Source organism: Panthera onca, chromosome A2 (genome assembly GCF_046562875.1).
Source record: "Panthera onca isolate mPanOnc1 chromosome A2, mPanOnc1 haplotype 2, whole genome shotgun sequence".
Taxonomy (NCBI): Eukaryota; Metazoa; Chordata; class Mammalia; order Carnivora; family Felidae; genus Panthera; species Panthera onca.
This window is the reverse complement of record NC_138340.1, coordinates 140,494,915-140,517,479: the sequence shown is the minus strand read 5'-3', so window position 1 is coordinate 140,517,479 and position 22,565 is coordinate 140,494,915. Positions and strand designations below refer to the sequence as shown.

Below are 22,565 nucleotides of genomic sequence, written 5' to 3'. Positions count from 1 at the left end.
CATAGGAGTCCCTGGCAACTCCAAATGATACTCCAGATAGTATGCCATGGTGACCTATTAGAAGCAATACACCATGTTGCTTTATGGGAATTATGTATCACTCCATAATGGACATTATAAAACATCATTTTGGACTCTCAAAACTGTCACATATTATATATATATATATATATATATATATATATATATATGTATATAATATGTACACACACATATATATATACACACACACACACACACACATATATATATATATATATATATATATATATATATATATATGACTTTCAGAGGGAAAACTGAAAAATTTTAGTTAAAATAATATACTGGGGGCTCCTGGGTGGCTCAGTCGGTTAAGTCCGACTCTTGGTTTTGGCTCAGGTCATGATCTTACAGTTCATGAGATTGAGCCCCGAGTTGGGCTCTGTGCTGACATCGTGAAGCCTGCTTGAGATTCTCTCTCTCCTTCTCTCTCTGCCCCTCCCCCACTCACACTTGCTCACTCGTGCATGCATGTGTTTTCTCTCTCACCCTCTCTCCCTCTCAAAATAAATAAACTTTAAAAATAAGACTAATATACTGGATGCTCTTTGCTTGAGAAGAACGTATATTCTGTTGGGTGATGTAGTCCATAGACGTCCATTATATGCAGCTAATTGATGGTGTTGACCATCAACAGTGTTCAACTGTGTTCAACTGTGTTCTTACTAATTTTCTGGATGCTGGATCTGTACATTTCTGACAGAGGGAGGCTGAAGTGCCCAACTATGACAAAATAATCCTAATTCCTCCCTTCCATCCCTTGTATCATTGCTGTCATTCATTTCACTTACATATAAGCATACATAAACATATATATGATATATACAAACACACGCAAAGTCATTTTGCTACTGTTTTTAACAAAATGTTATCTGTTAAATCAATTAGGAGTACTGTTCTAGTAGGTTGTGACTCACTATTTGCCTGTCATTCTCTCCAATATAAGGTTTGTCTGTGACCTTACTTCTGTTATGGATCTAAAAAGAGTTGTTGATTTTTCAGTTGGCTCAGCTTTTTATTTGTTAGGACAGAGTGGGCACTTCTAAGCTTTTTTACATGCTGTACCAAAACTCCCCTAGATGTTCTGGGCTTGGAAGGAATTCTAATAATCCTTTTGCCAGCTTAAATTTAATGTACTGCATATTTTTAAAAACATTTCTTATGTTACACATCTAATACATATAAAATAGATTAAAATATTACCAATAAAAGTCAATTTAAAAAAACATATACTCAATTTTCAGTCTTAATGATTCAGGAAGAAATATTTCCACTATAGTCATTATATGTATGCATTTATATAATCAGGAAAGGAAAATACATACTGAACTATAAACTTCTCAATATGAATAGTTTGCGATAATGGCAATGTCTGCTTTTCATCGCATATTACGGACAGCTATTGCAAGATGTTTGTGAAATCTACACTGAATTTGAACTTCTTTCCCACATACAATGTAGAATTAAATTACAATTTGAACAAATACATGCTAAGAGTGTTCTCAGATTCTAGAGAGCTGATATATTTGCATTGTGTCAAAGCTGAAATTAAGAGCATATCAAAAACTGAATTGAGCAATGTTTAATCATTGCTGATTCAAGTGACTTGGAGTGAAGATCAATATAGGGGATGCAGAAGCAAATTGTTACTGAACAGAGTGTAAAAGTTTCGCGCAAGTCCGATGACTATATTTTTTGACTCTCCAATAAGGTAATATACTGGAGTTTAGTATTTCCTGCTAGTATTGGATTTGTGAGTTGAATTAGGTACAAGAACAAGTAATGAAAGAAGGAGACTGGATTATTTTTCCTTAATAGCTTTTCAAATTGTTATCTATATACTTACAGATATGCATTTTCACACCCTGGATATTCCCCTTGTTTGTTTGTTGGTTTGTTTGTTTGGTTGGTTGGTTGGTTTTTTTCCTACCTTCTCTCCCATGCCTCTACTTTATTCTAATCTTATTTTATTTTAAGGCCAGCCCAACTGTACTTCATGATGTGGACTAGTTACTGTGCCTTAGGGCCACAATGTTAAGTAAAATGCTATCCATGCCCTAAAGGAACCTATGTAGATAGATAGACAAATAATTGTGACCTTTCTGTGCTTCTTCATCCATAAAGTAGCCAATACTTCTTAACTGACTGAGCCACCCAGGCGCCCCCCAAGTAGGCAATAGTTCAGCAGCAGGATTGTTAACAATTAAGACTGTTTATGTAAAATATATGGGAACAGGAAATGTTAAATGTTTGTTAAATGAAGGATTAAAGTTTGCTGTCTTTAAGTGCTTTTAAAGACAGCTTAATTTTCTTTCTCTTATGACTTCATATGCAGTATTTTGTTGGGGGACACGCAGAATTAGGTCTTACCCTCTAATGACGGGTCATCTGTTTTAGTGGCCTGCATGCTTGTTAACAGTGCCGTGGCTCTGTGGGAATTTGTCCAACAGCCAGCGCGTGCTAATTTGACCGGCAACTCATCCCTTACCTTTATTGTTCCCTTTTATTCAGAGCTCTGCTTTAAGCAGAACTCTGCTTTCTACAGCTAAATGTTCCAGGTGTATAAAGTGTGAACAGCTACTGTGATACTTTGCAGCTATGAACTTTACGAGCGTTCAAGAGGTTATTATGAACTTCCTGTGGCGCTTCCTCAGAAAAAACCCATCTTCACAAGAGCTTTCTCTGTAAATTGTTTGCTTGGTTCTCTCCGCCACTCAGCTTGGCTCCTCACTAATGCTGTGTTTGGCAGCCTCCAGTGGTGTTCCTAACCTGCATTTATCTTTCCCAAGTTAGAAGCAGCTGGGCAATTTTAGGAAAACAACAACTCACTAATTCTTTCATTTCTAATTTGTAAAGCCAGTAATTCTCTCAAACTTTAGGATCCTGGTTTGGCTTTGAAACAAAGAATTATATATATGGTCTTAAACTTTTTAAGCTTTATAATTTACAAATATCCTCTTAATGTGAGAGTTTTAAAAATACCAGTTACTGGAATAACAAATATTATATACTGTGATAGCTCTATTTTCCTTACCTGTTTTTACGTTGACATGAATAAAACCAACTGGAGTTGGTCTCACATTGTAAGAAACTATTTCATTTGTATCACACACAGTAAGTAGCCAGAAAAGATCCTTGAGTTGAAAAAAATTTTAAGTTGCTTTCAAATAAATAATAAAGACTTCTTATCTGCTAAACAAAAACCCCAGTTGTTTTATAATAACGATATGTTTTTGTAATTGTTTTCTTTGGAGAAAATTCTAGAGAGATTAATTATTTTTAGAATGAATTTAATGTCTGCTGGTTTTCAAACTTTTAAATTACATTATTATTTGACTTAACTGAACTCCTCTTGATCTGCCTTTTACACGATCTTTTCCTTATAAATAACTGTTAGGGAAAAACTTACTAAGTAGGCCAAAATGCCACATACTGGTCAGGCTCCCTCCAGATATGAAAGTAGGGAGAAGGAAAGCAGCCTTGGATGTTCGACAAATTATAACAATACTTTGTTTTAAAAACATCAATATAGTGGGGCACCTGGGTGGTTCAGTCAGTTGAGCGTCTGACTTTGGCTCAGGTCACGATCTCGCGGTTTGTGGGTTCCAGCCCCGCGTCAGGCTCTGTGGTGACAGCTCAGAGCCTGGAGCCTGCTTCGGATTCTGTGTCTGTCTCTCTTTGCCCCTTTCCCACTCACACTGTCTCTCTTTTCTTCAAAAATAAATAAACATTAAAAGTAAATAAATAAAAACATCAATATAGTAATAAAAATGCTATAAGAAATAGCAAAAATAGTCATGTTATTCTTTTAATAAAAACCGCATTACACAAGAAATAAATTTAAAAACCTATGACTCACAGAAAGGATCCTAATTCCCCAATATACCTATAGTTGCAATTTTTACTTGCAGTGGTTGAAGTGTATGTAAGAAATTTATTTTTATTGCATCATTTCATTATTGAGGTAAAATTTATAAAGAGTGAAATACATAGATCCTATGTGTATAATTTAATGATTTTGAAAAATGTGTACATCTGTATGACCAATATATTATAGAACACAGATATGATTTCAGAAAGTAGTTTTGTGGCCCCATACAGTCAATTCTTACCCACCACAGACAATCACCATTCTGACTCCAGTCATCAGAGATTAGCATTGATGGTTCTTGAGTTTATATTATAAAGAACTCTTTTGTGCCTGGCTTCTTTTGTGCAATATAATATTTTTGAGATTCCCTGATGTTTAATGCCTCAGCAATTTGTTAATATTATTGTTGAATGATATTTTATTTGGATTCTCGCCAGGCTCTTTGGGCTATTATAAATAAGCTGCTATGAACTTTCTTTTACCAAGCCTTTTTCTGAACACATACTTTCATTTCTATTGAGGAAATATCTGGAATAAAAATTGTTACATTGTAGGGCAGATACATTTGCAACTTTAGCACAATGGGCTGAACAGTTTTCCATAATTGATTATATTATTTTACATTCCACCAACAATGTGTAAGAATTGTATTTGTTCTGAATCTTCACTAACAGTTGGTGGTATAGGTCTTTTTGTTATCTTATTGGGTGTGAAGTGGCATCTTATTATAGTTGTAATTTACATTTCCCTGTTGACTAATGAAGAACAACGTTCTATGTTCTTACTGCATCATTCTTTTTTTTTTTTTAATTTATTTATTTATTTATTTATTTATTTTTTCTTTTTTATTTTTTAATATATGAAATTTACTGTCAAATTGGTTTCCAAGGGATACTGATGCATAGGTGCATCATTCTTATGCATTCTGTTGGAAGGTGTTTCACCCATTCTTCAGTTGGATTGCTTTTCTTAGGTGTTAAGTATTCTTTATACTTTCTGAATACAAGTCCTCTGTCAGATACATATTGGTGGCTCTTTTCTTCCAGTCTGTGGCTCTCTGTTTAATTGTATCGTGTCCTTTCGTAACAGTTTTTAACTTGTGAAAGTCCAGTTAATCAGTTATTTTTATGGTGGTCAGTGCTTTTGTGTCCTAAGAAAAGTTTGCCTTCCCTCAAGTTGAGCAGGTTTTCTTTCTTTCTACTTGTTTGTAGCTTTAGCTTTACATTTAGGTCCTTAACTCATCTGAATGAATTTCTGTATATTAAGTGAAATTGGGATTGACTAAAGTTTCTTTTTTTCATGTGGCTCTCTAGTTGCTAGAGCCATTTGTTGAAAGGAATTTCCTTTGTCCCTTCTTTTATTGGTACTTTGATTGTATTCTTTGCTTGTCTCCATTGATATCTGCTCTCACTTTTATTAATTTATTGTTTCTATTTATTTTGGGTTAATATGCTTATCTTTCCCTAGTTTCTTCAAGTGAAAACTTTGAAGGGAATTGATTTTAAATCTTTTATTTATATAAGCATTTCATGCTATAATTTTCCCTCTAAACAATGCTTTAGCTATACTCAACAAATCTAAGATGTTGTCTTTTCAACATCAATTTATGGTATAAGAATGCAAAATAGTCAAGTGCTATTTGACTCTGTACTTATTCTATTCTCATATAACCTAAAGGCACATTTCAAAGAAGAAAAGTTTGAGGCAGGTTTCTATTCATATGCAATTATATGTATAAGTGCATAATTTGACTTTGGGCATAAAAATGAATTCCTCTAGAATAATATACAAGTATATTACATAAACCAAATATATTAGATTTTTAAAACTATGCAATTTAAGAGGTAAGAGTATTCACTCAAAGTGAATTTATTTTAGTACTCATTTATAAAATCCAAATGACGAATACCCGCAACTTTAATATCAAATCACTCTAAGATTGCTCTCTTTTCTTTCTCTCCTTTTCTTTTGTTCTGTCCTCTGAATTGTGCTGATGATACATTATGAGGAAGGCTAAATATGCCTCACAAAAGTTCATATTTGTTGAAAAAATTGACCATATCCTTGGGAAGGAGTACTACTCAAGAAACGAAATACACTTTATGCAATGGTCTGTGTTTTTATTTGCCAGCATTACTCAGAGAATGGTAGCCACATTTTGCCTGTCCAGGGCAGAAATGCCAAATAGCATGTCTGACTTTAATATTTATTACCCATAGTATATTTGTCTCCTATACATGCATATTGTCTAGAGTAGTGTGGCTAAGCCCATAGGTTGAACAGGAAATCAAACTTCTAATTTTATAGTGTTTCCATATATATCTCTTAGGCTGGAATGTATACACCTATCACAGCTAAGGAATTAGAAGGTGTCGTTGAAAGGTGTTGAGGTACATTGGAAGAGACTTGGGTTTTCATCTTGATGCAGTTTACTATGCATTTGATTTTGGATGAGTAAATTATTTCTCCATCTTTTCAATGAACGTTTGGCCCAGATAATCCCTATGGTGCCTTGAAGCTCCAGAATTTTAAGTCTACGATAAATGCAAACCAGATCAGAATTTGGATACACTTTGCAGAAGGGTAACGTCTGAAATATTTTGTCAGTGTTCTTCAGCAGTGGTTGCTAATCCACTCCCTAAACAGCATCACAAAGGAAATCTCTGGATTCTTAATCATTTCAGTGAATGCCTTGTGGAGTTTATGGAGGAAAAACATGCAAAATATTGGGACCTCATATATCTGGATATCTGGTTTCCCAAGAGCTCCATACTGTCAAACTAGCCTCCACTCGGCTTGTGCTACGATTTGTTACTCAGTCATTATGGTCAGTTAGTTTCCAAATTCAGAGAATTGATAAGACTTTTCAAATGACTATCAATTGTATCTATTATTTTTCGCATAGACTTTTAACGACTTTTTTTCACATTTTAACCCAATCGGCCCAAAGAAGCCTATGAAAATTACATAAATATTACTAACTTCAAAAGACCTTTGCCAATGCAATATTTTGGTTAAGAATGCTTTTTATTATGTTATATACTTTAAATACATTCTTTTCAAAACTTAAGACTGCAGATTATAGATTTAACTCATTCCGTTGTGGTGGCTATAAGAGACGTCATTCAGCTCTCGCTGTGGGGAGCACCGTCAGCCGGCAGACCTAGTTGCGGCTCTTCGGTTCCACCACTGAGTTTGCACTGAGGCAGACTTTCCTTGGGCAGCTCCCGGCTAGTAGTGGAATAATAGTGCCCGCCCATTCCTGGGAACACGGCGGGGGGCGGGGCCAAACACGCAACTTGGGACTCTATATCCAGAGTCAAAGCTTTCTCAGAACCGCATTGCAGTCTGAGGCTTTTCCTACTTTACTCTTCTTCCTTCCTCTTCTTTCAAAGGTGTTAGGATTGCCTCGTGCTCTGAAGGCCATCCTGCCAGCTCCTGCTCTTTCTTCTTCTCTCCATAGGGTTTTGTTTCCTAATAAATCTCTCGCATGTTTAATCCTGCCTTGGCGGGAGGACCTGAAATGACATAAATTGTATAACGTCAGCCATCTAATATAATTAATAAAGCCAGTCCTCAGAGTCAACACAGCCAGATTAGACTTCATTTCTGGCAGAAAGTCTGGCTCTTTTTACCAATTTACATTAACATTGTAGTAAGAATTTTCCGAATATAATAAGATTACCTAAGGTAAATTATGGAATATATCTCATAAAAGATTACTGAAAGCAGTCAATTCAAGATTAAGATGACATAAGAACTAACGTAATTAATGGGGCTCCTGGAAGGCTCAGTTGGTTGAGTGACGACTGTTGATACCAGCTCATGTCATGATCTCACGTTTTGTGAGATCGAGTCCCACATCAGACTCTGTTGACAGTGCAGAGCCCGCTTGGTATTCTCTGTCTCCCTCTCTCTCTCTACCCCTCCCTTGATCATGCTCTCTCTCTCAAAATAAATAAACTTAAAAAAAAAAAAAAGAACTAATGTAATTAATACTAATGTAACTAATGTAATAAGGTTTTTAGAAGATCATAAAAACAATAATAAATTTATATGGTATTATTCATTACTTAATTTTAATAATGCATTGTATAAATAGCTAATATAATTTATTTATAAGGCAAAGATGAAGCTAAAATGCATAGTATTCCTTAAGTAAATCAGTATACATGCATATATTAGACTGTGATGTTCAGCTTTTGGAAATAATTAAAAAAGAATTATGTATGAAAAATCAGAAATAACTCCAGTAATTTTTTATCTATTTATTTATTTATTATTATTTTTTCATCTAAATCCAAGTTAGTTAACATATAGTGTAATAATGATTTCAAGAATAGAATTTAGTGATTCATCACTTATCTATAACACCCAATGCTCATCCCAACAGGTGCCTACTTAATGCCCATCACCCATCTAGCCCATCCCTCCCCCCCAACACCCTGCCAGCAACCTTCAGTTTATTCTCTGTATGTAAGAGTCTCTTATGGTTTGCCTCCCTCTCTGTTTTAATCTTATTTTTGCTTACCTTTCCCCTATGTTTATCTGTTTTGTTTCTGAAATTCCACATATGAGTGAAATAATATTTGTCTTTCTCTGACTCATTTTGCTTAACATAATACATTGTGGTTCCATCCACATCGTTGCAAATGGCAAGATTTCATTCTTTTTGATTGCTGAGTAATATTCCATTGTGTGTGTGTGTGTGTGTGTGTGTGTGTGTATACACATCTTCTTTATCCATTCATCAGTCGATGGGCATTTGGGCTCTTTCCATACTTTGGCTATGACAATAGTGCTGCCATAAACATTGGGGTGCATGTGCCCCTTCAAATCAACATTTTTGTATTCTTTGGATAAATACCTAGTAGAGCAATTGCTGGATCGTAGGTTAGTTCTATTTTTAATTTTTTGAGGAACATCCATACAGTTTTCCAGAATGGCTGCACCAGTTTGCATTCCCACCAGCAGTGCAAAAGAGATCCTTTTCTCCACATCCTCTCCAACATCTGTTGTTGCCCAAGTTGTTAATTTTAGCCATTCTGACAGGTGTGAGGTGGTATCTCATTGTGGTTTTGATTTGTCAGTAATTTTTTTTAAATAGTAAGATTAAGCTTTTCCTGGGGCACCTGGGTGACTCAGTCAGTTAAGCATTTGATTTCGGCTTAAGTCATGATCTCACGGTTAGTGCAAGTCCCGTATTGAGCTCCACACTGACAGTGCAGAGCCTGCTTGAGATTCTCTCCCTCCCTCTTTGCCCCTCCCCCACTGGTGCACGTGTGCTCTCTCTCTCTCAAAATAAATAAATAAATAAATAAACTTTAAAGAAGATAAAAAAAGATTAAACTTTTCCTATGTATCAACAAAAGGAAAAAGTATATACTGCTAAAAACTAATTGATCCAGTAACTACTTATTTTTATTTTTTTGTATTACTAATAGAATATGATAAATATTGGGAAAAGTTTTCAATTAGCAATAATCACGCCTCGGATAAACCTCATTGGCTACAATACTGCCACTGCGCAAAGCTTAGAATATGATAAATATTGGGACACCTGGCTGGCTTGGTTGGTTAAGTGTCCGACTTAGGCTCAGGTCATGATCTCACAGTTTGTGGGTTTGAGCCCCATGGCAGGCTCTGCACAGGCAGCTCAGAGCCTGGAGCCTGTTTCAGATTCTGTCTCTGTCTCTCTCTGCCCCTTCCCCACTCCTGCTCTGTCTCTGCCTCTCAAAAATAAGTAAAATGTAAAACAAAAAATTTTTTTAAGTATATGATAAACATTAAACATTTTATAAAATAACTAAAATTTTATAAAATAAACTAAAAGAATGAATATCTTGAAGTGAAGATTTAGTTACATATACACATTATATATACATATGTGAAATGTGTATAATTTAATCATATAATTTGACAAAATATGTTAATTATATTGCCCTACTGTATGCTTTAATTCTATCAAGTTTAAATGGTATCACATCAAATTTACACCTACAAGTTCTATTCCTTGTAGTTAGAATGGTACGGTACTTGTTCTTTGGTTATTGGGAGGTACTTTTCATTCCACCTAATCACTCGTTCTGTGGAGAAATATTGGGAGAAATGGAAAAGAAATGCTCATCCTTAAGTAAAAAAATAATCCATTTCCACCACTATGTTTTCTTTCATATATCTTTTTGCTTTACTTACATGTTCTTTAGAAATTAATTATTTTAATAATAATTTAGGGATGCTGAGATTAAAACTATTGAAGGAAAATCCTCATTCTGATTAACCATGTTCTCCAATTCTCCAACATACCTGATTTTAGATCATCCTGACAAGGACCAAAATTCCCAATTTCTTCATTTTTTTACCTACAATTGACATAAGACACAGGAAGACAAGATACTTTCATTAAGATAGGTTTGGTGTGCTTTGATTACTCATTAAATGAGGTTCCACAATAATAGTATTTGTAATTGCCCCTTAGTTTATTGCCTTGGTAGTCATTACTCCCTAGAACAATGTATCATAGAGAGATTCCTAATGACCAAGGAATCATTAGTTATGGTAGGAAATGGGATGTTATGAAGAGGGAGATGAAAAATAGAATCTACTTGATGCTAAAGTGCAACTGCACGTTGAGAGTATGAGAAATTAATTCCTTCAAACCTTCGTGTCCTTACACCCCTTAAAAGTCCTCCTATACCCTCCACCTCCAAGGCCATGCATTTTTCAGGTTGAAGATTTCTGACTTTGTCCCCCTTTCCCAACTATTACTGGCCCTTACTTCTTCTTGTATAAAAATTCTGGAACCGTCACTGACCTAAATGCTGTAGATATTTGAGCTTGTAAATCCAGAGTACAGTCAGAGGAGGCAGGAGAAAAACGGAGAGAAAAAAAATTAAAGAAGAGGAAACAAAAGGAGAGATGCAAATCTTTATCTATAGAGGGAAAGAAAGCACACGAATCTATAGAGGGAAAGTACACACGAATAAGGATGAAGAGGATGTATCAACTAAGAAAATAGATACAATGGTAGTTTTAAAAGCACTTGATTAAGATAACTGTTTTGGATTTTGATGTAAATCTTAGGGTGAGTTATAACTTCTCTTTGAAATATCCATTGATCCAATTGTTCCCAAGTAGAAGGCCCATTGGAATCCCCAAAGGAACTTTAAAAAATACAGAGTCCAATCCTTTTCTAGACCTACTGAATCAGAATTTCTGGGATAGAATCCAGGATGCACTTTAACAACCTATTTGTGTGTATTATTATATTCTCATAAGACACCTTCCAGGTCTAGGAAACTGCAAACACCATGTGGGGACACTGAGGAAGGATGACAAAGGAAGCATTTTTTTTTTAATCTCCAGAAATTAGAAAATGAGGAAATAATGATAGAACTTGCTTTTGTGAGCATATGGAAGAAAGAGAGCCAAGACGAGGACACAAGAAGTGACCCAAACCTCCTCCAATTTCTGACTTTTGAGGGACAGTAGAAGAGAAAGGTTTAAACGGGTGAGCTGGGGTTCAAGAAGGACTGGCTGACCAGGGAACAGTGTGCACAAGGGTCTGGAAACATAGTAGTCAAAATCAAAATCACTGGGAGATGAGCTGTGCTAGCAGCAGATTTTGTCCACTTCATAAACATGCCTGGACCTAGATGCCTCTCATCTTTCTAAATCTCAGCCTAGAGAGGTCACCTGGATCCAGCCCTCCCTTTATCCCACCTAAGTCACTGCTTCTAGCGTTTTCTCTCTTCTGTCCACCACTCACTCTCGGACTCCCCTTATCATCTCATAATTTCCCTTCCCTCTCAGATTTCTTTCCAGTGTCATTCACCATCTATATCTGCTTAGCTTTCTGTTTCCATGGTGAGTCTTGTTTTTTCATAATCGATGAAGCTGAATTCTTGTTACCAATCCCTTCATTGGGGAATCCATTGTTACCAGGAAGAGCATTGGCAATAGGCACTGGGCTAGTGATTAAGAGCATTTTCCTATTTATCACTCTAAAAAGTAGAAGTAAATAATACATGAATGAATATAGATTCCAAAATGCTTTCACTAATGAAACCCTGACACATACACTTCTTTTTTTTTTTTTTACATTTATTTATTTTTGAGAGAGAAAAAGAGAGAGACAGAATGTGAGCAGGAGAGGGGCAGAGAGAGAGGGAGACAGAATCCGAAGCAGGCTCCAGGCTCTGAGCTGTCAGCACAGAGCCCAATGCGGGGCTTGAAACCACAAACTTTGAGATCATGACCTGAGCTGAAGTCAGATGCTTTACTGACTGAGCCACCTGGATGCCCCATGACACTTTGACTTCTTAACCCCTCCTGCAATGTACAAGTCATCCCTGGTGAAAAATTTCTGTTATTTAACCAACTTCTCTCATGTCACAGACCAGGCCTATGTCCTCTGTTCCACTGTAAAAATGGAAAACCATTTTTATCATTTTTTGTATAATAACCTCTCATTTGATACCTAGAAATTGTACAGTGAACTTTTTCACCCAAGTTTATTACTTATTTCCACAGTTATTATAATAAAATTTGAAATATCTTTACAAAGGGACATACCACCCCACTGCCTTTAACTCCAGCTTTACCATATTTATGGGAAGAGCCATAAGTCAGTTTTCCCCAAGGCTACTCTTGATTTTAGGTGACAAAACAAAGGCTACTTGCTGTAGGTGTATAGACTCACACGTGTTATCTCTTCTTGAGTCCAGATCTGTAGTCAGTTCCTCTGTAAATCTCCCTCTTCTAAAACTAAATGTTCAGAAAGGATATCTAAACTGATGTAAGGCTAAGTTTTTTCAGCACAAGTGATTTCTCAAAGCTCTATGCCACTATTCTTCATTCCAGCTATTAAAATTCATAGCAGCAAACTCTGTGAACACTGGATCTATGTGGGTTGGAGGTAAATTTAGGCCTTAATAGAGGATGTCACTCACAAGGCAAGATAATTTAAAGATGGTCTCTTTGCATTTGAATTTCAAAGCACTACAGCAGGAAGAAAGAAATGTTGCCAGTGTAAATTTATGTATGATATGGCTTCTGAAAAGTATCTCTAGAGTCAACATATGGATCACAGAGATCCTATAATAAGCCTGGATAATGAAAAATCACTTATTTTTATCTCAGTTTATTTTTAAAGATGATTTTATACATTTTAATATCCACAGGAACCAAAACCGTATTTCCACAAGGAGAAAGACATGTATGGTAATCCAAAAGCCTGACGCCAAGTATCTGCCCCCAAAACTTAAAGTTATAGGATGATCTCATTTGACCATCTGGGAAAACAATATTAAATAGATAAATTCCAAACAGTGGCCATGATCTGCAGTAGTAATCTTTTTTTTGTAGTTGTATACTGGCTCCCACATAGGTTGGCAGTAACAACTACAAAGGTAATTTTGGCACATATAGGCATAGAATATCCAGTTAAATTGAGATGTTTATTCGCTACATTTTTATTCGCTAAATCTAGCAACTCTTATTATAGAGGTATTTCTTTGGCCTTATGTGCCTCGTTTCTTTTGGCAACAGGCAGAGAATTGGAGACTCTCACTAGAACCAGAAAAATTATTCATTATACCTCTATTTTTAATAAGCTTTCTTCATTCTCCTCCCCATGCCTTTCATTCTCAAAAGCTATAAAGCTCAGCAAAACCGAACCAAACAGAACAGGGCGAAATTCATTAATGGCATTTTAATTTCACTCTTATCTGTGCTTATCTATATAAATAATTTACATAATTATAGGGATTTTAACATGACAAACTGTTTGTGTTATGTTCCAACCAACTTACAAAGCCCTACTGGAGCAGCAGAAGGTATCCTGCTGCCTGCTCTAGATTCCCTGATGTTCCTCTGTAAAGTGTCTCACATTTTTAATAAATTAAGAAAATCTATGTGCTAGTGTACCTGTTAACTAAGCCAGGGAAGCCAACTCTTTGGGTCAAGGAGGGGCATCAGGGTCCCGTTTCATATTTATGTAGAATGTACATCTCGTTCTTTGCAAGACACCAAGGAAAACAAGCCTGGATTAAGTTCAGGAAGAAGGAGGGAATGAGAGAGTGTTGAGTGAGGGCTGGAGAGGAGCTGAAGCAAGTGTGTCATCTGAGAGAGGTTCTTTGGAAAGGAGAAAGGCACTGCCCTGATTCCATCCCCCCCCCCCCCCCCCACTCACTTCACAGCAGGGGGCAGCTCTTTGAATCACACCATTGCTTAGGCTTGTGGGGCTGACTTGGATTCCAAGTTCTTTTGTCTTTCTGATGTTATCTTTAGTTGCTGTGTCATCATTCTAATTTTTGTCCTACCTTTTTTTTCCCTTGGAACTGATTGCTTGTTCACTACACATATCTCTAGGAGATTTCCCTGTGATTATTGTGGGAGTCAGTGATTGGGAAAGGAGGGTGGGCTTGGGATTTCACAGTCATTCAATGAGAGTTCTGTGATATTTTTATCTTTAGCATAATTTATTCTGGTTACAGTATTTGGAAGCAGATATCTTTGATTTTATTTTTTAGGCTTAAATTTGAAGTGAGATGATGTAGTTTCTTTCTTGCAAGTCTCATAAGTATACCCAAAGCATTTTCTATCGTATTTAAAAGCAAAAATGATTTGCCAAAAAGTGATTGGGGCTCTCTTTCACCCTCCAGTGTATTCCCTCATTTGGTTGGCCCTTCTCTGACCTCAGAGCCTGATTCCCTCATACTGCATTCTGTTTTCCCACCAGGGTATACTCCATCCCGCTCTTCACCTTTTTCTCCTACCTGTCAATTCATTTGTTCATTCAGTTATGTATTAGTTCATTTTGCAAATAATTATTATCTACCATGTACTGTTCTAGGTGCTGATGCACAGCACTGAATAAAGCAATGTTCTTGCCCCCATGTGTATGTAGGGGTGAGAGACAAAGTATAAGTAATATAATGTGTAAGTATGTAAACACATATAAGTATTTAAATATAAAAGTATAAGCATACAATGTCAACCAGAGATAAAGACCATTAAGGAAAGCCCATTCAAAGTAAGAAGAGAGTTCTATTAGTTATGGTGGTAAGGAAAGGCCTGTTTGATGAGGTGATATTTGAGCAGCAACCTGACTAAAGCAAAGGAGGAAGCCAGGCAAATAACTGGGTTGAAGAGTTCTGGGCTGAGGGAACAATAAGAAAGCCAGTGTGAGAGGAAAGGAGATCCAAGTGGTAGCCAGGGGCCAGATCACGCAGGGCCTTGTAAGAACTTTGGGATTCCTTTTCATGAAAAGGGACAACATTGTAGGGTTGTAGATACAGGAAAGTAACAAGGTGAAATTGATATTGTAAAACACTGTTCAATGGCACTTCCCCAAAATACTAGTTTTTTCATGCATTTGTGGCTTTTTATATACTATTTCTTCTGCCCTCTAATGTTCTCTCTCCCCCCATTTTTCTGCTCCCATTGTGTTTTGTGCATAGAGTTGTTATGTTGCGTAACAGTATGCTCTAATTCTTTATTAGGAGACTATCTCCTTTATTATTTATTTATTTATTTATTTATTTATTTATTTATTTATTTATTGTGTCAACTGTGCTTTATTTTTTTATTTATTTTATTTTTTTAATGTACATCCAAATTAGTTAGCATATAGTGCAACAGTGATTTCAGGAGTAGATTCCTTAGTGCCCCTTATCCATTTAGCCCATCCCCCCCCCCCCCCCCACAATCCCTTCAGTAACCCTCAGTGTGTTCTCCATATTTATGAGTCTCTTCTGTTTTGTCCCCCTCTCTGTTTTTATATTATTTTTGCTTCCCTTCTCTTGTGTTCATCTGTCCTGTGTCTTAAAGTCCTCATATGAGTGAAGTCATTGATAATTGTTTTTCTCTGATGACTAATTTTGCTTAGCATAATACCCTCTAGTTTCATCCACGGAGTTGCAAATGGCAAGATTTCATTCTTTTTGATTGTCAATACTCCATTGCATATATATATACCATTTCTTCTTTATCCATTCATCCATTGATGGACATTTGGGCTCTTTCCATACTTTGGCTATTGTTGATAGTGCTGCTATAAACATTGGAGTGCATGTGCCCCTTTGAAACAGCATACGTGTATCCCTTGGATAAATACCTACTAGTGCAATTGCTGGGTCGTAAGGTAGTTCTATTTTTAATTTTTTGAGGAAACTTCATACTGTTTTCCAGAGTGGCTGCACCAGCATTCCCACCAGCAGTGCTAAAGGGATCCTCTCTCTCTGCAACCTCACCAACATCTGTCGTTGCCTGAGTTGTTAATGTTAGCTATTCTGACAAGTGTGAGGTGGTATCTCATTGTGGTTTTGATTTATATTTCCCTGATGATGAGTGATGTGGAGCATTTTTTCATGTGTCAGTTGGCCATCTGGATGTCTTCTTTGAAGAAGTGTCTATTCATGTCTTTCGCGCACTTCCTCAATGGATTATTTGTTTTTGGGGTGTTGAGTTTGATGAGTTCTTTATAGATTTTGAATACTAATCCTTTATCTGATATGTCATTTGCAGATATCTTCTCCCATTCCATCAGTTGCCTTTTAGTTTTGCTGATTGTTTCCTTCGCTGTGCAGAAGCTTTTTATTTTGATGAGGTCCCAATAGTTCATTTTTGCTTTTGTCTCTTTTGCCTATGGAGACATGTTGAATAAAAATTTTCTGCGGCCAAGGTCAAAAGGTTTTTGTCTGCTTTCCCTTGAGGATTTTGATGGCTTCCTGTCTTGCATTTAGGTCTTCCATCCATTTTGAGTTTATTTTGTGTATGATGTAAGAAAGTGGTCCAGGTTCATTCTTTTGCATGTCGCTGTCCAGTTTTCCCAGCACCACTTGCTGAAGAGACTGTCTTTATTCCATTGGATATTCTTTCCTGCTTTGCCAAAGATTAGTTGGCCATAAGTTTCTGGGTGCATTTCTGGGTTCTCTACTTTGTTCCATTGTTCTGAGTGTCTGTTCTTATGCCACTACCATACTGCTGGATGATTACAGCTTTGTAATACAGCTCAAAGTTCGGGATTGTGATGCCTCCTGCTTTGATTTTCCTTTTCAAGATTGTTTTGACTATTCGGGGTCTTTTCTGGTTCCATTCAAATTTTAGGATTGTTTGTTCTATCTCTGAAGAATGCCAGTGTTATTTTGATAGGGATTGCATTGAATATGTAGATTGCTTTGGGTAGTATTGACATTTTAACAATATTTGTTTTTCCTATCCAGGAGCATGGAATATTTTTCCATTTTTTTGTGTGTCTTCTTCAATTTCTTTCATAAACTTTCCATAGTTTTCAGTGTATAGATTTTTCACCTCTTTGGTTAGATTTATTCGTGGTATTTTATGGTTTTTGGTGCAATTGTAAATGGGATTGATTCCTTGATTTTTCTTTCTGTTGCTTCATTGTTGGTGTATAGGAATGCAACCTATTTCTATGCATTGATTTTATATCCTACAACTTTGTTGAATTCATGAATCAGTTCTAGCAGTTTTTTGTTGGAATCTTTTGGGTTTTCCATATAGAGTGTCATGTCATCTGCAAAGAGTGAACATTTGACCTCCTCCTGGCTGATTTAGATGCCTTTTATTTCTTTGTGTTTTCTGACCGCAGAAACTAAGATTTCCAATACTATGTTAAATAACAGTGGTGAGAGTGGACATCCTGTCTTGTTCCTGACCTTAGGGGGAAAGCTCTCAGTTTTTCCCCATTGAGGATAATATTAGCATTGGGTCTTTATACATGGCTTTTATAATCTTGAGGTATGATCCTTCTATCCCTACCTTCTTGAGGGTTTTTATCAAGAAAGGATGCTGTATTTTGTCAAATGCTTTCTCTGCATCTATTGAGAGGATCATGTGGTTCTTGTCCTTTCTTTTACTGATTTGATGAATCACAATGATTGTTTTGTGGATATTGAAAGAGACCTGCATCCCAGGTATAAATCCCAGTTGGTTGTGGTGAATAATTTTTTTAATATATTGTTGGATCCAGTTGGCTAGTATCTTGTTGAGGATTTTTGTATCCAGGTTCATCAGGGAAATTGGTCTATAGTTCTCCTTTTTTGGGGTCTTTGTCTGGTTTTGGAATCAAGGTAATTCTGGCTTCATAAAAAGAGTTTGGAAGTTTTCTTTCCATTTCTATTTTTTGGAACAGCTTCAAGTGAATAGGTGTTAACTCTTCCTTAAATATTTGGTAGAATTCCCCTGGAAAGCCATCTGGCCCTGGACTCTTATTTTTTGAGAGATTTTTGATTACTAATTCGATTTCTTTACTGGTTATGGGTCTGTCCAAAATCTATATCTTCCTGTTTCAGTTTTGGTAGTGTATATGTTTCTAAGAATTTGTCCATTTCTTCCAGATTGCCCATTTTATTGGCGTATAATTACTCATAGTTTTCTCTTATTATTGTTTGTATTTCTGCTGTGTTGGTTGTAATCTCTCCTCTTTCATTCTTGATTTTATTTATTTGGGTCCTTTCCTTTTTCTTTTTGATCAAACTGGCTAGTGGTTTATCAATTTTGTTAATTCTTTCAAAGAACCAGCTTCTAGTTTCATTGATCTGTTCTACTGTTTTTTTTGGTTTGGATACCATTGATTTCTGCTCTAATCTTTATTATTTCCTGTCTTCTACTCATTTTGTGTTTTATTTGCTGTTCTTTTTCCATCTCTTTAAGGTTTAAGGTTAGGTTGTGTATCTGAGACCTTTCTCTCTTCTTGAGGATGGCCTGGATTGTTATATACTTACCTCTTATGACCGCCTTTGCTGCGTCCCAGAGGTTTTGTGCTGTGGAGTTATTTTCTTTGGCTTCCATGTACTTTTTAATTTCCTCTTTAACTTCTTGGTTAGCCCATTCATTCTTTGGGATGTTCTTTAGTCTCCAAGTATTTGTTACCTTTCCAAATGTTTTCTTGTGGTTGATTTTGAGTTTCAGAGTGTTGTGGTCTGAAAATATGCACGGTATGATCTTGATCTTTTTGTACTTGTTGAGGGCTGATTTGTGTCCCAGTATGTGATCTATTCTAGAAAACGTTCCATATACACTGGAGAAGAATGTATATTCCACTGCTTTAGGATGAAATGTTCTGAATATATGTTAAGTCCATCCAGTCCAGTGTGTCATTCAAAGCCATTGTTTCCTTGTTGATTTTCTAATTAGATGATCTGTCCATTGCTATAAGTGGGGTGTTGAAGTCCCTTACTATTACTATTATTACCAATGAGTTTCTTTATGTTTGTGATTAATTGATATATATTTGGGTGCTATCACATTTGGAGCATAAATGTTTACAATTTTTCGGTCTTCTTGTTGGATAGTTCAAGTTAGAACTATCTAACTTGAATAGATAGTTCTCCAGTCATCTATCTCAATCTGAAGGTGTCCTTAGGTCTAAAGTGGGTCTCTTGTAAACAGCATATAGATGGATGTTGTTTTCTTATCCATCCTGTTACTCCATGTTTTTTGATTGGAGCATTGAGTCCATTGACATTTAGAGTGAGTACTGGAAGATATGAATTTATTGCCATTACGTTTCTTGTCGAGTTGGAATGTCTGGTGGTGTTCTCTGGTCCTTTCTAGTCTTTGTTGCTTTTGGTATGTATTTATTTATTTATTTATTTATTTATTTATTTATTTTCATCTTTTCTCCTCTCAGAGAGTCCCCCTTAAAATTTCTTGCAGGGCTGGTTTAGTGATCACGAACTCCTTTAATTTTTGTTTGTCTGGGAAACTTTATCTCTCCTTCTATTTTGAATGATAGCCTTGATGGATAAAGAATTCTTGGCTGCATGTTTTTCTGATTCAGCACATGGAATATATCTTGCCACTCCTTTCTGGCCTGCCAAGTTTCTGTGGATAGCTCTGCTGCAATCCTGATCTGTCTTCCCTTGTAGGTTAAGGACTTGTTTTCCTTTGCTGCTTTCATGATTTTTTTCCTTGCCTGAGTATTTTGTGAATTTGACTATGATATGCCTTGTTGATGATCGGTTTTTGTTGAATCTAATGGGAGTCCTCTGTGCTTCCTGGATTTGGATGTCTGTGTCTTTCCCCAGGTTAGGAAAGTTCTCTGCTATGATTTACTCACATAACCTTCTACCCTTTTTTCTCTCTCTTCATCTCTGGGACCCTTATGATTCTGATGTAGTTCCTTTTTAATGAATCACTGATTTCTTTAATTCTTAAATTGTGCTCTTTTTCCTTAGTCTCCCTCTTTTTTTCTGCTTCATTATTCTCCATAAGTTTGTCCTCTATATCGCTGATTTACAGCTCTGCCTCATCCATCCTTGCCAGTATGGCATCCATTTGAGGTTGCAGCTCAGTTATAGCATTTTTTTTATTTCATCCTGACTAGCTTTTTTTTCTTTTATATCCACAGAGAGGGATTCTAATCTATTGTCAACACTAGCTAGTATTCTTATTATCATGATTCTAAATTCTGGTTTAGACATCTTGGTTGTATCTGTGTTGGTTAAGTCCCCGGCTGTCGTTTCTTACTGCTTTTTCTTTTGGGGTGAATTCCTGTCGAGGTCTGTGGTTCAAGTTATGCAGATTGTTGTATTAATCCTGAAATCAGTTTTCTAGGTGTGCAGGATGGTTTCGCGTTGATCATGGACATGAGACACAATAAAACATCCATGCTGTTCCATCATCTTGGCTCCTCTCTGAGACTATCTCCTTTAATTGTTATGCTGCAGATGATGTCCTCATTCATTATCCACCAGAATTAGAACAATTCATGTAGCCCTTCCCTTATCAAAGTGTTGAGTGGATAAACAAATGAGGTCGAGTGAATAAGTAACAAATGCTTCAGATTATTGTGTCACTAGGAAGTAAGGTCCACATTAGAGAATCCCTTTAATTCTGAATATTGTTTAATGGTACAGTATGAAGTTGGCTTATATATATATTTTTTTGTCAAAAGACTTTAAAACCTAGCTAGAGTCAACAGCCTGTTTACTATGTATTATTCTCTAACATTTTTTTTCCTTGAAACTATATATACTTATATCAACCCAGCACAATTAAGATATGAACGTTTTAAAAAAATTTAAATTCAAGTTAGTTAACATACAGTGTAGTATTGGATTCAGGAGTAGAACTCAGTGATTCATTCATCTCTTACAAATGACACCCAGTGCTCCTCTTGAAAAGTGCCCTTCTTGGCTGTTATGGACATCACTTGATTAGGACCTGCCAGATGTAGATACCCTCCCACCCCCCTGCAACCCCAGCTATGGGAAAGGCCACACTTGATGTTTGTTTTTTAACTGCAATGAGATAGAAATTTCAGAAGAGAAAAGAGGAGAAATTGGGAGGGGAGGGAGGAGAAGAGGACATTGAGGAGAGGAGAAGCTGGGAACAGCACCCTTAACCTTCTAATGCTGTGGCTTTAGAAGGCTAGGCTGCCAAGCTGCTCAAGGACCCATGAAGAAAATAAGTTCTCTCCCTTCAGAGAAATGTCTTCAGGAAAAAAAAAGTGCCACAAACAGCTTTCTTTTCCCAGACACTAGAGTGTTTTCCCCTTAGGTCAATGACCATTAGATAACTGACCCTATTTTCATTTTTGTTTTGGCCCCAAAAACTTAGAATGACATTTACAGCTCAATTTTATTAACGCTGTAGTTAACTCTCTAGTCCGTCTAAACATTTATTCCATCTTTCTACCTGGCCTTGTCTGTTTATAGTTATGTATTCTCAGGTACCAATTTTCAACTATTGTATGTTAGCTAGTAAATTATATATGCTTGTAGACAAACACCATTCTTATGTGACCAATAAATAAAATAAATAATGAAAAAGAAAAGTGCCCTCCTTAATGCCTGTCACCCATTTAACCCATCCCCCGCCCACCTCCTCTCCAGCAAACCTTAGTTGGTTCTCTGTATTCAAGAGTCTTTTATGGTTTGCCTCCCTCTCTGTTTTTATCTTATTTTTCCTTCCCTTCTCCTGTGTTCATCTGTTTTATTTCTTAAATTCCACATAAGAGTGAAATCATAGGCTATCTGTCTTTCTCTGGCTGACTTATTTTGCTAAACGTAATACCCTCTGGTTCCATCCATGTTGAGCCTATTTTAATGGTATTATTTCCTACCTAATTTTTTTCTTAAAATCTGTAAGTGTGCCAGATACTGTTGGCTAGTACTTGACTATAACCCCTCTCTTTCATGTGCACTACTGTTTCCAGGAAGACTGAAAGCACTTTCCTAGAATCCCTCGATGGTTAGGTTTCAGGTAGGTGCTGCCAGTGAGGAGGTACTGAAGCAAAATTATAAGGCAGAAGGAAGAGAGACACTCTTCTGCTTCTGGCTCTGGTAGGGGCAGGAAATTTCAGGTTCTTTTAGTGGTGGCTTGGATCCAGCAGCTGCAGAAACAGCTGTTCTAAAAAGTTAGCACAGCATAGAGTTAGTTTTATCCTTAGCCCAGGGAAGGTAGCAGGGGCAGCCTCTCCTCAGCTGAAGTGCCTGAATCTTCCCCAGGGTCGGTGACAAGTCTAGGTTCCTCGCGCTGGCTCCACAGTGGTGGTAGCCTGGTCTTCAGGTAATGCCTCATTTTTGTTTTGCTCAGCCAACTCTTCTAATACATTTGTTATGAATTTCCTGCATTAAATCCTTTCCTTCTTTTTTGGAAATACCTCAAATGGGTTCTGTTTTCC

General features: G+C 36.5%; 1 protein-coding gene and 1 non-coding gene across 2 annotated transcripts in view; one reads left to right on the top strand and one right to left on the bottom strand.

The window, feature by feature from the left end:
* IQUB (IQ motif and ubiquitin domain containing) overlaps positions 1-22,565 on the top strand; it is a 232,323-nt gene that overhangs the window by 66,767 nt on the left and 142,991 nt on the right. The window lies entirely within an intron of this gene.
* Positions 9,307-9,448, bottom strand: LOC132680022 (U4 spliceosomal RNA). The gene has a single exon (XR_009610484.1). It is a non-coding gene; the product is annotated as a U4 spliceosomal RNA (small nuclear RNA).